Below are 17,274 nucleotides of genomic sequence, written 5' to 3' on the forward strand. Positions count from 1 at the left end.
AAGAACTCAAGCATAAGACCCAATGAATGCAGAATAGGCATGGTACAAACATGCAGTGGAGTCATGGGAGAGACGTGGCTATTTTGAGTCACACACGTGTTAATGTTGTGTCACGTCCCTTCATCATCTGCACGATGCTCATTTTCAACCACAGGCGCCACTCCAAAGCAACACATGGCAGAGGTGTCCAAGTAGCATGCTGCCGTTTTCATCATCTCATCAAATAGTGTGCCACATCATTTGATGGATTCTGGGAGCACGATGCTCATTTTCAACCACAGGCGCCACTCCAAAGCAACACATGGCAGAGGTGTCCAAGTAGCATGCTGCCGTTTTCATCATCTCATCAAATAGTGTGCACATCATTTGATGGATTCTGGGACTACCATCTGAGGGTGCTTTTAAGTTTCAGACCTAACAAATTTATCTGCTAAAATAAATTCTCATAAAACCTACATCAGTGCGTGTCTAAGTGAAGCAGCTAATCCATAACCGGGAACACTGTGCAAACAATGTTCTACATATGAGTGTTTAGTGAATGTAATAGCCATTCTGAAACTAAAGAGTATTTCAGGAAGTATGTGGAAAGACATTCTTCAATATATGAGGGTTACCCAGAAAGTAATGCACCAGTTTTTTTTTTCTTCAGCAATTCTTTATTGAACATAATGAGAATTACACACATGAAAGAATGGTGTTTTACCTACACACCCTATTTTTCCATGTAATCTCCAACCTGTTCTACGGCATTCCTCCAGCGCGAAACAAGAAGGTGTATGCCCTGTTGGTACCAATCCTTGTCCTGACTGTGGGGTCAGTGCTTCACTGTGTGAAGAACTTCATCATCCTCAAAATGCCTTCCACAAATGGCATCCTTTAATGGCAAATAACATCAGCTCGCTGCAACATGTCAGGTGTGACAGCCGTGGACGGTCTCCTCAACCTCTGTAAATCGTGGAGCCTTTTGGTGACCTCACCCTCTGTGCCCAGTGACTAACTGTACTTCTGTCGACAGCAGACGCTTCATAGACTTTGCACAAACGTTTGTCAATATTCCCCATAGTTCCTTTTTCTACAGTGAGGAATTCAATGACGGCACATTGCTTGTAATGTACATCACCTGCCGACGCCATTTTCAAACTGTCCTGCAGGTACTCTGGCAGAAGTGACGCAAAATTGGTGCGCTCACTCTTTTCTGGGCAACCCTCATACATTTGAGAAAGCATTGAGGTTTTAATTAAATATTTGTTAGCTTTCCTATTATGGTACTGCGGCACTGAAGACTTGATGTCCCGTCACAGATCAGAGTAATATTCTGTTTATGTAAATACCTTAAACAGTTAGAGGTTTTGTAGGATTGCAATGCAACCTCGTATTAATAGTTTATGTTAACATATCAAGTGCACATTGTGCTAATTTTTGTCCTCTTGTAAAACTTGCTGCTGCATGTTCTTAGCTCATTAATAAACAGATTCCACATACTGATTTCATTACATCTACATGAAGAGGGACACACTGTCTGCCACAAAACAGAAAGGAAACGTACACCTAGCAATGGTCATCATTAAAGTACACTGAGGTGTTGGTTGCGAAGCTTGTCGCTAATCAGTGCTATGAAATGCTCGTCTATGAATGGGGAGTCCATATTCATCTATCTCCATGATCACAAACATACTATTTTTATCCGCAAATGCCAACAAAACACCTAAAATAATTGATGTATTTCGCTAAGTCATATCGAACGTAGATTACTTTCATGTCTTTATCGTCCAAACCACCAACACAGTTGAACATCTTCCACTATGTGTATAAACGGTTTGATATTTCATCTCATTGACAGCAGTTCGTTGACGATCTCCAAATGATGTCCTTCACTTTGTGTAACACCATACAGAACATCTCTCAGACACAATGTATGTATTCTGAAAACGGTAGCAATACAGGTTTAATACGCTTAATTTCTTCTCCCTTTCCAAGAAGCATCCAGTATCTACAAGTTCCAAAATATGGAATGCATCGCACTGTGGGTCTGGTCTGGACGGCATGTTTGCCATTGTACTGTAGCACAAATATCTCACGTGTCCTGGCACTGTGATCCCAATGTGCTGCTAACTCCTGTCCGCTACCCCTTCACTTATGTGTGCATTGTGCCGTTCGGCCCATTTTATACTTGTCCGGCACTTGCCTAAACGGCATACCGGTTGTGCACGGCACGATATGGTCTATCCCTTTATTTTCTTCCTTCTTAGTGTCTCAGCGAAGTGTAATGTGAACAAAAGCTAGAATGGGTTTCAGTTTACCGTTGTTTAGAAAGGAGGAAACGAAAACTGCGGATTCATCTAATTTGGGAAAGAATGAATGAATGAATGCGGGCCTTTCACGGTTTGTTTCAAGAGCTCAGTTGCGATCGTGGAATGTTCTTCCAGGACGGTTGAATAGCAATATCGCCGTTCCATGGACAACATGGGCGACTGAAGGATTCGTTACAGCTGAAGAACATGTTTTTCAGAGAATCTACTCAACCTATGCAAATGCAGCCTGTCGCCACCAGGTAAGTGAAATGAATACTGATTCAGTATATGACAAGTTCTTCATACTTCGTAATCGGCGTATCATGAGTCACTGGTAACCAACAACTGCGGAACAGAGAGATATAGAAACATATCATTCAAAAGTTTCAAAAGGAATTTGTTCTATTATTTATATTTAATATTGAAACAAACGCACAATTTTACAAACCTCTTTTAACTAGAAAACCTCAATTTCTCTGTAGAAGCTGTAAACGGCTGTGCCGTTTTGTATAATTTTGTGCACGACAGAAGTGTTTGAAACGGAAGACGTAGTACCGTTAATTTTACTTAACCAAGTCCATGCAGCTCGACAAGTGTGTGGCGGATTTAAACAAATGTGACGAATATGGTCGATTTGAACTGGTTCTGTAAGTTGGCAGTTCTCTAAAATTCATTTTTTGGAAGGTTGTTGCTACTTCACTCAGTTGATAGCACTTTTGTAAATAGCACAATAAAATATCATTTAGTATATTAACTTACTAAAGGTACTGATATAATTCCTTGTTCATGTTTCGAAATGGGCCATTCAATTCCTTGAACAAATCGATCCACATATTCTCTTGCGTGAATACTGTCCTCGTAACTGTCTAGTTTTGTCCCACGAAATTGGCGTTAGTGCACCACGGAAATTAATCGCTCAATGTCTATTTCCGGAGCCATGAGAATAAGGTACCTAAATAATTAAAAAGGTCAAATGACCTTAGAACCAGTTCACTACTGTACACGCTATTACTGCCTGGAAGACTGCCGCGCCGTGCTCGAGATGTGCGAAGGCGCCAATGTCTGCAAATGCCCAATTATCGGCGAAACAGTCGTCCAGTTCAGTGGGGTGCCCGCTAGCTCCACGGCTGCCTTGTGTTGGATAGGAGTGGCAACCTCCACATAGCTCTCCCTACTACGGCCGTTTACACGGTACCGTACAGACGGTAGCCGGACAAGTGTCAAACGGGCTTGCCGGGCTGGTTACGGAGGCAGCGCGTGACACCTCCGTCACCTGTTATCTCACGCGACAAGAGTTCCGCCTACCACGCGCGTTTATGCGATAACTGCTGCTGGCTGGACCAACACGTGTGCTTCCGAAGCGAACAAGGCGCCAGGTCCTGCCGGAATTCGCTTAGATTTACACCGAAGGCGCTGCGGAATTGGCTCCTTTCGTAGCTCATATGTAATGAGAATCTCTTGCGCATCGTAAAGGCCCCCGTGATTACAAAAGCGCGAATGTCACCCCTGTTTTTGCAAAAAAAGTAGAAGATCGGATGCACACAATTACAGACCAATATCGGTTGATGGACCACAAACTATATTAGGAGGTCAAACAACAAGAAGGGAAACAAGCTTTTCTCGAAGGAGATCAGCGCGGATCTATTCAAACACATCTTGGAAACAACATATGTAGTTGAATAGATAGTTTCCGTCTTCCTAAATTTCCGAAAGGCTTTCAGCACTGTACCACGTCTTTCACTACATACGACTATAGGAAGTACCTTCGCAAATACTACGTAGTTATATTTAAACTGATGGTGCCCCGAGAGCTGCAGCGCGGGCTGTATACTTTGCACGACGCTGAAAGTTCAAAAATGGTTCAAGTGGCTCTGAGCACTATGGGACTCAACTGCTGTGGTCATTAGTCCCCTAGAACTTAGAATTACTAACCTAAGGACATCACACACATCCATACCCGAGGCAGGATTCGAACCTGCGACCGTAGCAGTCGCACGGTTCCTGACTGTGCGCCTAGAACCGCGAGACCACCGCGGCCAGCCGCTGAAAGTTCGTAGATATGTTCATTAATTAGTACCCTCACGGAGCATGCTGAAAACAAAAACAGTTCCACTTTCTGCCAGGTGAAAATATGACGATCGAAGCAGTCATAAGGTGACGGGGCGTGCAGGAAAAGGAAGAACGATCAAACACACGATGGATGGTGGTTCTGACCATTTACTCCATATCGTCATAAGCTAAAACATGTGTTCAACATGGTCTCCCGACTCAACATGCTACATCCGTATCATAGCATGATCGACAATCGCTCGCAGCACATCCAGGGTAATCACAGCAGTATGCCGTCGTATGTTATCCTCCAGATCTGGAAGAGACCGGATACATCCCTGGCAGACACGGTCTCTCAGATATCCTCAAAACCAGAAATCACATGGATTTAGGTCGGGGGGGGGGGGGGGTTGGAACGCCAAACATCTTGATATTGCCTGGAGATGATGCAGTCGTTATCGAAGGTTTCTAGAAGCAAATCTTTCACCTGGCAAGCGACGTGTGGTGTCGCGAAAAAATAATGGCGTAGGCGAAGTTGCGTTCTCGAAAATCTGGTGTCACTGTTCACCTAACAGACCCACGAGGTACCATGTCGTGGAAGACAAACGGACCGAGAATGGAGGAGCTTGTGTAACCACACCACAGAGTCACATAAGCTGAGTGCAGTGAATGTTCCTGCACAACATGTGACAGTTCTGAGCAATCACAACATCGTGCACAGTAAAATGTGCCTCGTTCATTGAAAGAAGGTTCACCCATTTCCATGTGTCCCAAAAAAGGGCGAAGTCGCGGCGTTTCAGCCTATCTTGGGGCTTCATTTGGTGCACATTCTGAACCTTGCAGGGATACCACTCTAAAATGCGCTGTAAAATCGTGTGAATTGTTGACCAGGGGCAAGAGAATTTCTGTGGCATAGCTCGAGCACTGGCTGCAGGATTTGAGTCATGTGTTCCATGGCTGCGGCAACATAGGGACGGGCCGCCTCCCTTTCCCTTCTGCACCATGTAATCGACTTTTACCTTCAAATTTCGTGATCACATTCTTTGGCCCATTTATTGACATGGGGCCTCATCGCAACTGTTTCGTCAGTTGTATTTCCCGCAACGAAGTGCTCCAATTGCTGCCATTCTGATAAAACAACTTCGCCAATAGCCGTTGTATTTCGTTGGGAAAACTGACCTTCTGAACCCGTTACACCAAAAGTCACTTCACAAAATGAAGCAACACGCGTCGCCAAGCGACAAAATGCGTACTGACGTCAAAACATGAAAATCTCATTCTGGAAACATCCCCCAGGCTGTGGCTAAGCCATGTCTCCGCAGTATCCTTTCTTTCAGGAGTGCTAGTTCTGCAAGGTTCGCAGAAGAGCTTCTGTAAAGTTTGGAAGGTAGGAGACGGATACTGGCAGAAGTAAAGCTGTGAGTACCGGGCGTGAGTCGTGCTTCGGTAGCTCAGTTGGTAGAGCACTTGCCCACGAAAGGCAAAGGTCTCGAGTTCGAGTCTCGGTCGGGCACACAGTTTTAATCTGCCAGGAAGTTGCATATCAGCGCACACTCCGCTGCAGAGTGAAAATCTCATTCTGGCACATTCTGACTGCTTGCAGCGCCATATTTCACCTAGTGAAAGGAAGAGCAACTTATTTTTTCAGCATACTCCGCGAGTGCACCGATTAATTAACGTAACTACGATATTTCAGCGTCCTTCGATGCACAGTCCACACTGTAGCACTCTGAACACGGTTAGTTTAATTATAACCACCCGGTATGTGATTAGTACGATGAACAGTTGAAGAAAAAAAAAAAAAGCATTACATTATTGCCTTGGATGAACTTTCCACTTGGTGTATGGGACGGCAGCTGTCTTTAAATGTGGAGAATGTACTGTAATACCCTCAACGAAGAAATAATCCTATAGTATCCCATTATAATAGTCGTCGAAAACTTGATCGCATCACACCGTGTAAGTATACATCGAGAATACTAATAATCAATATCAAATTCAATTATCACGCAAAATCAGTATTAGGAAGGGCGAACTGAAGACCCGAAACCGTTGGAAAGGGTTCTGGTTAAGTACAGTGCATATGTAAAGAAAATTGCGTACAAGATGGTAGTGCAACGAATTATAGTGTGTGTTTGGAGTCCTCATCGAATAGGCATGACAGACATCCCACGGATTAATAGACGCTTGCTAGTATCTCAACGGTTTGGTATAGACCATACTAAAGTGTAAAGGAGAAGCTCATGAAACGAATTTCAATCCTTAATGGGGGGGGGGCGATCTCATTTAACTCCCTAAAAATGTCCATTTTCTATTTATTACTTTATTTATTAGTAGAACTCATGTACAGTAAGTTCTCAAGGTTTCAATGATGAAATCCCATCCTGAAAAATAAATGTATGACGTGACCTTCGTGCCATGCCCACATTTTTGAAGCAACACTTCAATACTAGCTCTGGGAACAAAGACTCTGTGGATTACTTTCTAACAAACTTGTACGGTATACATCTAGAAGGCGATGATAAACACTTTTGGTTTTGTAGATCATTTGTGACATTGTTCTCCCTATCTTAGAAACAACAACATACTAGCTGCATTGAAATAATGCCCTAAAACCACATTTTGATCTGCTACAGTCGTCAGAGTTGCAGCTTATGATGCAGTTCTTGTATTTAATGATAACATAGGACGGATGAAGATGAAGAGAGAATGAGCTTTAAGATATGAAATTTCTCTCAAGACACCTCTCTGGAGCCAAAAAGTCAGTTGAAGACTTGATAAAGAAAAGGTAGTAAACAAGAAGGGATCCTCTGTAGAGGTGACATAAAAAAGGATGGGTTGAACTTTACTTTGCATTTCCGGAAAATTATGGTTTTTAAAGTCGATGTACTTTATTCTCAGCATCTATGACTGCTAAAATTACGAAATTTTTTACACTAATTTGTACAAGTCCAATAAACGTTGTTTCTAGCGTAAACTTTTGAATTCCTGAGTGTAAGCTGAGATATGGAGCAAAGTGCTTGAATTTTGCATGAATTTTATATTATATTTACAGAATTATAATTACAATATTGTTAAAATTCTCCTACTCGATATAGTCAAAAAACCTCATGAGAGAAGCTTACTATATGCTACGAGATCAAAAAGAAAATTTTACAAAAATCTCAAATAGTTCGAGGAAAGGGAACATTTTTTTTGAAAATAAAACTTTTAAATTCCATAAAATAAAGTTATATATGTATATAAGGAACTTAACATTAAATGTTGTAAAGCATGGAACAAAATTTCATTGGTGTCTCTTCAGAAATTGTGGGTATGGCACATCTTTTAAACAGCGTTTTTTAAGAACGCCTGCTTTAACAGAAAAAAATGAGAGTTCCCGCAGAAGCATACTGGATAAATATAGAGAACTATTAGAAGAAGAAAAAGGATATGCTACCGTTACGCTACCGCCATCCTCTACGATGTTGCCTTGACGATAATTAAAATAGAGATATTAGGGTGCGCATACAAGCAGACAGACAATGCGCGAGTGGAATAAAACACACAACCGATAACGCTGGTGTGATGTGACCTCCGGCATCGTTACACAGCGGCTTGCTGAGTGCAGCAAGCTACGGCGTCCGACGCGCGCGCCACACTGCGCGGATTTGCGACAATGTTGGCTTCGCTTGCCTTCCTGTCCTTATCAGCAGCGGCGAGCAGCGGCGGCAGGAACCGTTGCTAGAGTTGCTAACTGCTACGCGCTAAAGGCGTTGCCACGTCCCAGAAATTAATGTTTTAAGCTGAAGATAAAAGTTTCGGCGAGATACTCTTCCGCCAGTGGGCAACCACCGAGCGCCTAAGAAAACCACAAGATCGTCATCCGGACGTATCAGCCCAGATCTATCGCAACGGAAAATCGCTCTTCTAGCATCTTATTGCTTCCATGCCATTCGGGAAACCAGATTTTGTTTCCCAAGCTTTTTAACTGCCCTCGTCTCATAGATAACGTGTGACTCAGTTTCCGATAACAGCATAAAACATCGCAGTCATCGTTCAATAAGAATGGTATGTTATAATCGCTCTGGAACCTTTTGTAGGTTGCTCTTTAAACAGTTTGGGTAAATTTACTTTGAGGCAATTGTCAGTTAATCCTAACGAAGTTTGTAGTCAAATACCAATCATCGTTTGAAGCTTCAATGTGTTAGTGCCATTAGTGTGCGCAGTTTCACCAATCAACCTCTAATGTACATGAACTAATTTAATTAAATAATTCATCGATCATTATGAAGCAGTGTAATACCTCCGGACTGAACAACATTCTGGAATCCTAGACAAAGAAATAGTGCAACTTTAAGACGGTCTTTGGTATCATTCAGCAAGGTAATTCCCTGTATCGCGGCTGAAAGTGACCAGAGCTGGTTAGCCTTCCCCACAATATTTTCTTTGTATTCCTTCCAAGTTAAGTTAATCGTAATTCGTAGGTATGTAGTTGAATTTACGGCCTTTAGATTTGACTGATTTATCGTGTAGCCGAAGTTTAAGGAATTCCTTTTAGCACTCATGTGGATGACCTCTCACTTTTCATTATTAAGGGTCAACTGCCACTTTTCGCGCCATTGAGATATCTTTCCTTAATCGGTGTTCGATTTGTTTTGATCTTCTGATGACTTTATTAGTCGATAAACGACAGTGTTATCTACAAACAACCTAAGGCGGCTGCTCAGATTGTCTCATAAATCTTTTATATATATCAGGAAGAACGAAGGGCCTGTAACACTACCGCGGTGAACGCCAGAAATCGCTTCTGTCTTACTCGACGACTTTCCGTCAATTACCACGAACTGTGACCTCTCTGACAGGAAATCCTTAATTCAGTCACATAATCGACACGATATTCCATAAGCACGCAATTTCACTACAAGCCGCTTGCGTGGTACAGTGTCAAAAGCCTTCCGGAAATCCAGAAATACGGAATCGATCTGAAATCCCTTGTCAATAGCACTCAACACTTCATGCCAATAAAGAGCTTCCTCACTTGAGAAGCTAATACGCGCGGAGCAGCCATGGAGTCCATACATAGAGAAACATAACACGATCACAGAAGCACATACCTCACAATAAACGTGAATCCATCCGAGACAATTGCGAATTCGTGGTTATGAGCCTCCACTGACTTCAGTAAGAAATGGTGTTCATATTAGTACAGATTTATTTTTAATGTGAATTTCTCCATTAAGAATCCATCTAACTGGGCCCAAATGCACCCAATGCCCAAGGTTGAGAGGTACGGTAGATGGATGATGAGGTACCACTATCATATTTAGTCGTCCAGGATCAACAAATATATCTAGCAGGGGTTGTACTTTAACATGTGAATATTATGAGCGATGTGAATATTATTCCACTTGATATAGTTTAAATGGAGTGGCGAATTTTACAGTCTTGTCAGATTGTACGAGATGATCCAGGGTTTTTGAAAGAATTAGTACGTCACCAAAGAGGAGGGCAGTAGTGGAGCCAAAGGCGAGAGCGATATGTGGAACACCACCTTGAACGGTTACTCTACAGTACAATGTAACAACGTACTGAAGCAGCATTGTATTTCTTGTCAAAGTTACAGACTTGTATATGACATTCATTTGTAGTAACTAGGAGAATATTTCACATTTAAGTCAGTGGCGATTCGTGACCATAAATTTACAATGCTAGCCTGCGCACCCATATGTACTGGACTGGTTTTGCACCTACGAATGAAATTTTGTATTTATTATTTTTATTTACTTATTTAGTTATTCACTTATTTAAGTTTGAACCCAGCACTGCTTCTCAACTGCTAAGTATATATGCAAGTTGGGTGTAAATCGGTTGGAATCATTAGAGCACAGGGGGTAAGAGAGACGTTTCCAGCTGCTGAATGTGTCAGGATAGTTTTAATGACAGTATGTCGCATGGATTTAACCTACGAACAAGTAGGATTACAAAGCTAGCCGGAAACACAGCTTTCGTGATTCCTCTTAAAAATGGCTCCGAAAAGGAAAACAAAACCGCACGTTTTCACAGCACAGCTTGGCATGTTCTTTCTCGTAGCAGGTTTAAGAGAAAGTGTTAACATGTCTTCATTTCCAGTCAGTCATCTGGTCTAGAAGGGTTTCACACAGTAGATTCTTTCCTTTTCCGTGAATCAAATGAAATAAAACAACTTCAGCATTCACTGGCGGTAACAATGCTCCTGCACGATGGCGAATTTGACCTTGAATTTGTAAAAATGAAGACAAATGACTGATTTACGAGCCGTGGTGAAACTACGGATCGTTTAAGTTAGTTTGTGTTATGTGTGTTCGGATGTGATGTGATGTGAGATGCAGTCGAAAAAGAATCGTAAAAGTTGGGTTCAAAACCTCGTTCTTCGATAGTATTCGGCCCAAATGATGTCATTTGAAAGGAACTGTTGCACTTTTGCATCTTCTGCAAGAAACGCTTCAATCGAAGTTCTTGGCCAGAAAGCAACGATACCAGTGTCTCTGGTAGTGGTGGTGGTGGTGGTTTGACCTTTCCCTTCACACAACATAATACTAGCGGTACGTATCGAAACCTCAAAGTATTAAACAAGACTGACAAAAAGTTTTCACTGTTCCCAAGTCGACCAATAAATCCGTGACATAATCGACTGTTGGAACGTATCTGAACGCCAAATTGTCAATTCGAATGTACATGTTTGGTCGTCTGTGTTGTCTACGTCCCAAACTATTCGGTGCGTAAGCTCCAATTGAATGAAACTCTACTACCCGCGCGGAGTCCTAATGGATACTCGCTTGAGGCCGGCCAATGTAGCCGAGCGGTTCTAGGCAGTCCGGAACCGCGAGACCGCTATGGTCGCAGGTTCGAATCCTGCATCGGGCATGGATGTGTGTGATGTCCTTAAGTTAGTTAGGTTTAAGCAGTTGTAAGTTCTAGGGGACTGATGACCTTTAGATGTTAAGCCCCATAGTGCTCACAGCCATTTGAATTTTTTTTTTTTAATCACGCTTGAGAAATTCTTATTCGATTTGCCTCCAAACGCTGTCTACGCTATTTGTTAGTCTCACTGACTCTACGATCATGTAGTTAGCTCACATCGCACGTACGGCAAGTGATATTTCGACTCCTCGCTGACGGCATTTTTTCAAACAATCTATGAACTGAAATCAATTGTTCGCAACATACCTAATTACCAAGAACCGACGTCAATTCAATCTTTGCAACACGTAGATACGATCACCACCCGTAACAGACTGAAATGTTGTTGTGGTGGTCTTCAGTCCTGAAACTGGTTTGATGCAGCTCTCCATGCTACTCTATCCGGGGCAAGCTTCTGAATTATCGTTTTCAATTATATTCCTTTTCTGAAAATATCAATATTCAATGCGGAATTTGTCGTTATGGAAACAAGTGACAGCAAAGCGCCAAACACTTTTTTTATGAAAACACGTGTCAGCATAACTGTCATACCAACCGTCACATTTTTTTCTTTGAGATTTTCATACAAACCATCCAAATTTCCTTTAATACAAACCTTGTACTGAAAATATCTCTCTCTCTCTCTCTCTCTCTCTCTCTCTCTCTCTCTCTCACACACACACACACACACTGTCCAATCTAACGTGATCCCGAGTTTTTTATGCGTGTTATGAAGTTTGACACACAGAGTCCTTGATGTCTATTTCGAAGGGAACAATTAATTGGGCTGATGAAAAATTTCAACTTCTGTTTTACACTCCTGGAAATTGAAATAAGAACACCGTGAATTCATTGTCCCAGGAAGGGGAAACTTTATTGACACATTCCTGGGGTCAGATACATCACATGATCACACTGACAGAACCACAGGCACATAGACACAGGCAACAGAGCATGCACAATGTCGGCACTAGTACAGTGTATATCCACCTTTCGCAGCAATGCAGGCTGCTATTCTCCCATGGAGATGATCGTAGAGATGCTGGATGTAGTCCTGTGGAACGGCTTGCCATGCCATTTCCACCTGGCGCTCAGTTGGACCAGCGTTCGTGCTGGACGTGCAGACCGCGTGAGACGACGCTTCATCCAGTCCCAAACATGCTCAATGGGGGACAGATCCGGAGATCTTGCTGCCCAGGGTAGTTGACTTACACCTTCTAGAGCACGTTGGGTGGCACGGGATACATGCGGACGTGCATTGTCGTGTTGGAACAGCAAGTTCCCTTGCCGGTCTAGGAATGGTAGAACGATGGGTTCGATGACGGTTTGGATGTACCGTGCACTATTCAGTGTCCCCTCGACGATCACCAGAGGTGTACGGCCAGTGTAGGAGTTCGCTCCCCACACCATGATGCCGGGTGTTGGCTCTGTGTGCCTCGGTCGTATGCAGTCCTGATTGTGGCGCTCACCTGCACGGCGCCAAACACGCATACGACCATCATTGGCACCAAGGCAGAAGCGACTCTCATCGCTGAAGACGACACGTCTCCATTCGTCCCTCCATTCACGCCTGTCGCGACACCACTGGAGGCGGGCTGCACGATGTTGGGACGTGAGTGGAAGACGGCCTAACGGTGTGCGGGACCGTAGCCCAGCTTCATGGAGACGGTTGCGAATGGTCCTCGCCGATACCCCAGGAGCAACAGTGTCCCTAATTTGCTGGGAAGTGGCGGTGCGGTCCCCTACGGCAGTGCGTAGGATCCTACGGTCTTGACGTGCATCCGTGAGTCGCTGCGCTCCGGTCCCAGGTCGACGGGCACGTGCACCTTCCGCCGACCACTGGCGACAACATCGATGTACTGTGGAGACCTCACGCCCCACGTGTTGAGCAATTCGGCGGTACGTCCACCCGGCCTCCCGCATGCCCACTATACGCCCTCGCTCAAAGTCCGTCAACTGCACTTACGGTTCACGTCCACGCTGTCGTGGCATGCTACCAGTGTTAAAGACTGCGATGGAGCTCCGTATGCCACGGCAAACTGGCTGACACTGATGGCGGCGGTGCACAAATGCTGCGCAGCTAGCGCCATTCGACGGCCAACACCGCGGTTCCTGGTGTGTCCGCTGTGCCGTGCGTGGTATCATTGCTTGTACAGCCCTCTCGCAGTGTCCGGAGCAAGTATGGTGGGTCTGATACACCGGTGTCAATGTGTTCTTTTTTTCCATTTCCAGGAGTGTATTTGAGTTTGCAAACAAACATTGGCTTAAAATGTCTAGATCAGACGTTAGGATTTCTTCAGTTTGTGGCGACTACCGCACACGTCGATCGCAGCCGACGCGTAAAATTCGCGCCAACTGCAGAGATTATTTTCCACAGTTCGCACGGAAGTCACAGAGAAGAGAGCAGTCGACTGTGATTCTCATACCTATCTTTTTACTCTTTGTTGTTGATTCTCTTATGTGTTCTCTTACTGGACAACCTGTTATATGTAAAAGAAATAAAAAAGAAACTTTAGTTCAGACTCAGTTTCCTATTTCTAACTGTGTTTGCGTGGGTTCACACCTACTTACGCAACAACTTGTTTCAAAGGTTTAGTGTTGGGTAGCTATTGCCCAACCATCCGCACAACCAAACTTCCTGAATTATAATATATAGAACAGAAGAGGAGCACTGGCGAATCCCTGTGGTAAGCCATCTCTCGATACTTTTGGACAGTTAGAGTCTTTTTCCTGTAGTTATAGTAAATGTTCTTCCAGCCAATATCTTGTCGATTAGGTTTGTTCTCCGTCTGCATGTGACAAGTTGTAATCTATTCCTATTATAAAAAAAAATCTATTGTGTGCGAGTGTTCCATGTCTCCTCCTAAATCTCTGGACCGATTTCAGCCGAACTGGGTACACGTATATCCTTATAGTCACAACAACCGCTATGGAGTAACTACCTTCCTATCATGGTTCAGAAAATTTAAAGTCAAACAGTGAGACGCGTAAAAAACTGCCGCACCACGTACGAAATTTTAATACATTTATTCTTTACTACTAAGAAACACAGTCTAGGCAATTTAAGGGAGCAGCTGGCAGCGCTTTTGATAGTTTTTAGTTGCGAAACGCGAATGGCTGTAGGTGGAAACGGTAGCAGTCTTTAGAGCTACGAATAGGCGTTGCAATAGAGAGGTTAACAAAATCACTTAGAAACGCGAAGCGGCTGCACCCGGTGTACAGAAACTGTCCGGCATCGTCTCACACCGAGTTGACTGCAGGAGCACACACTGTTTCGTTTTTAACAGAAAATCGGCGAAATGAATACCGGGACAATGCCGATTTGTCAGCTAGTACTTGACGAAGCAGTCCATGCCTGAAAACTACCTCATACACTGCAATTCGATCAACAAAAGCAATTTATTTTTTCTGCTTCATTTGGTATCCTACTTCATAAGACTATCAACTCCGTCCTGGTCGGAATCCAGTTTGCTGAATAGAAGATTCTGAAAGATCACTGCAATAATCCGATCGAACAGAGTTCTTTCGAGCAACTTTAGTGCTCAGTGGTGATACTTTGACTCATCTAATTTCTTGTCGGGCTTGCATATTGGTGATTTTTTTTAAAAAATTGCTTCATTTTTATGGGATTGAACCAGATATCAGTGTCAGAGAAGAAATCCGGTAGACATCTTTTTGCCGTAGTTCCCACTACGAAAAAGGAAAGGATGAATTCATTTTAGAGCGCCTTTCCAGGTTTTAGAGTTCTACGTACAGCTTCTACTAATAATAAGGTTTCGCTGTTAACTATGAAGTGCACTGTATAAGTGAATGAGAACTGGAAGACTCCGGTGAGGCTGACGAGCTGTCTGAGTAGAACAGCGGCCTCTGTAGAAGTAGTCTAAACTGCCCGAGTGTCTGGGCGCCGAGACAAAGGCGTCCATTACGCGCCGCCCTCCTCCTACCACCCAGCCAGCCGAGCACTGGACAGACATCGCGGCGTTGGCAGCCCGCCACAGCACCCCCACCCACCCACCCACGGGCAGAGCTAAGCAAACTCTGCCCCGGGCTACGACCGCCGGCAGCAGCCAGCACCCACCTACTGCGCTGTGCACAACGCGGGTCTGAAGGCGGCCGACCGCCCCCCAGTGCTTCGTTTACGAAGGTGCCACGCGGGCAGCGCCGAACACTGCAGCCGTACTAAGCGCACACATGCCGGCTATTAGCGTACACTACAGACCACCGGTGAGCTGTCAGCCACTCCCAGATCACTTCTGTATGCGGGCGTCATTCAACCCGCTCCTACTGTAGCGCCACGAGGTGTCTCGGATGGAGTGTGCAACGTGCTCATACGCAACAGGAGTAGCCAAGTCCTGGCGGCAAACATCCGCCATCTCATTGTTACCGTGCTAAGTAGGTCGTTGTTAGTAGTTGAGGCAGTAGCGTTGGCGTCAGATGACGTGTCTGCAGACTGCTGCGACATCTCCTGGCGCGGGATTAGTTGTTTATGTCCAGCGTACTGGCAAGAGCGAGCTGAAGATCTGGTAGGGACGCCAATACAGTCGCATTTACAGAGCAGGAAGTAGTGACAGCGTACAGTCTTACAAGTAAAGTGTATTCACACTATACACGTCTGAACGCCAGTGTCTTGCACAGCACAGCAATGAAATACTTCCGTCTGCTAATATCTCTCACGTCTTTGCAACATTCTTTCACTATGTCATCTACAGGAATCCAAGGTTAGTCAGAGTAAACCAGTCGCAACTTTAGTTCGGAAGATTTTTTTTCTTTTTCTTTCGCACACGTGACGATTCGTTTACTCTGACACCTTTTAAAACCAAACCCCAGAGACAGGAGAATTTTTCTCAGTTTCCCCGTTACCAGTGTACTCCACTTGAGTGGCAAAAGCTGTGATCCTTTTCCAAAGCTAGTATTTCCTTACATATTTCGTTTTGGAACAAATTTCTTGATATCACCAATGGGATAATTTTTGTATGAAATTGTTAACTTCCTCTCTGGGGTAGATACTTTAATCCCACTCATTGTCAGCTCAGCTTCGTGTCCCTCACTCCTGCTGTAACAGTCTGGAACCGCGCGACCGCTACTGTCGCAGGTTCGAATCCTGCCTCGGGCATAGATGTGTGTCATGTCCTTAGGTTAGCTAGGTTTAAATAGTTCTAAGTCCTATAGTGCTCAGAGCCTGCTGTAACATCCAAGCAAAACGTGAAATTGAGTGAGTCGATGATGTGCAAGTCCTCGCCTTTTCCGTCTCATCCGCTCCTTTTGCCCCACCACGCTTCTTAACCCATCACCTTGCAATGTTTGCCGGTTCAGTGCCGGTTGCTCAGCTGACAAAATGCTCTACTTGGCAGAATTAACTTCTGCACGGTTGAATCTCGCTTCGTCCATCAATCTGTCCTATTTCACATCTCAATACGAATGATACTGAAGAAGAACGATATGTGTCAGTTCAAGTCCGCTTGATCAAGACAAGATGGACATTATCTATTGAATCACTCCTTGCTGTCTGCCACTTAATTTTTAGTTTATTTTCCTATTGTGGTACACTTTCTACCCTAGGCCATTTCCAAATGTGTAGACATTTGTTACCTGCCTGACCATCAGAAGCATCTTTGATGGTAAATATTGTCAATTCACCGGACATAAATTGGACAATCGTTCAGAAGTAAAATAAGAAATTAACTGCTGAAGGAGCATGAGAAATATTAGAGGGGCCGCGTCCCAAACTCAAAGGACATTAAGACTCAAGTTACCTGTACATATAATACTGTAATTTCAAGATGCAGGGTGACTGGCACAGTGATTCCGTGTCTGTGAGAGACGCAAACACAAAATTTCCTGAAAGCTACTGAATATTCTGTCTCCTTTTCAAGGGAACAGTGGGAAGAAGTATCGTGGCACCAACTATGCCAATCTGCGAGTCCTCTTGCGCCCCGTTTCTCTCCGAAATAAATGACACGTTACCACAATTATATATTCATCGTTTTCTCAACTGCTTCCACCCTTGGAATGT

At 44.0% G+C, this 17,274-nt stretch overlaps 1 protein-coding gene across 1 annotated transcript in view; it reads right to left on the reverse strand.

Annotated features, from left to right (window-relative positions):
* LOC126277960 (glutamate dehydrogenase, mitochondrial) overlaps nt 1-17,274 on the reverse strand; it is a 151,636-nt gene that overhangs the window by 39,917 nt on the left and 94,445 nt on the right. The window lies entirely within an intron of this gene.

The sequence above is a fragment of the Schistocerca gregaria genome, chromosome 6, assembly GCF_023897955.1.
Source record: "Schistocerca gregaria isolate iqSchGreg1 chromosome 6, iqSchGreg1.2, whole genome shotgun sequence".
NCBI lineage: Eukaryota > Metazoa > Arthropoda > Insecta > Orthoptera > Acrididae > Schistocerca > Schistocerca gregaria.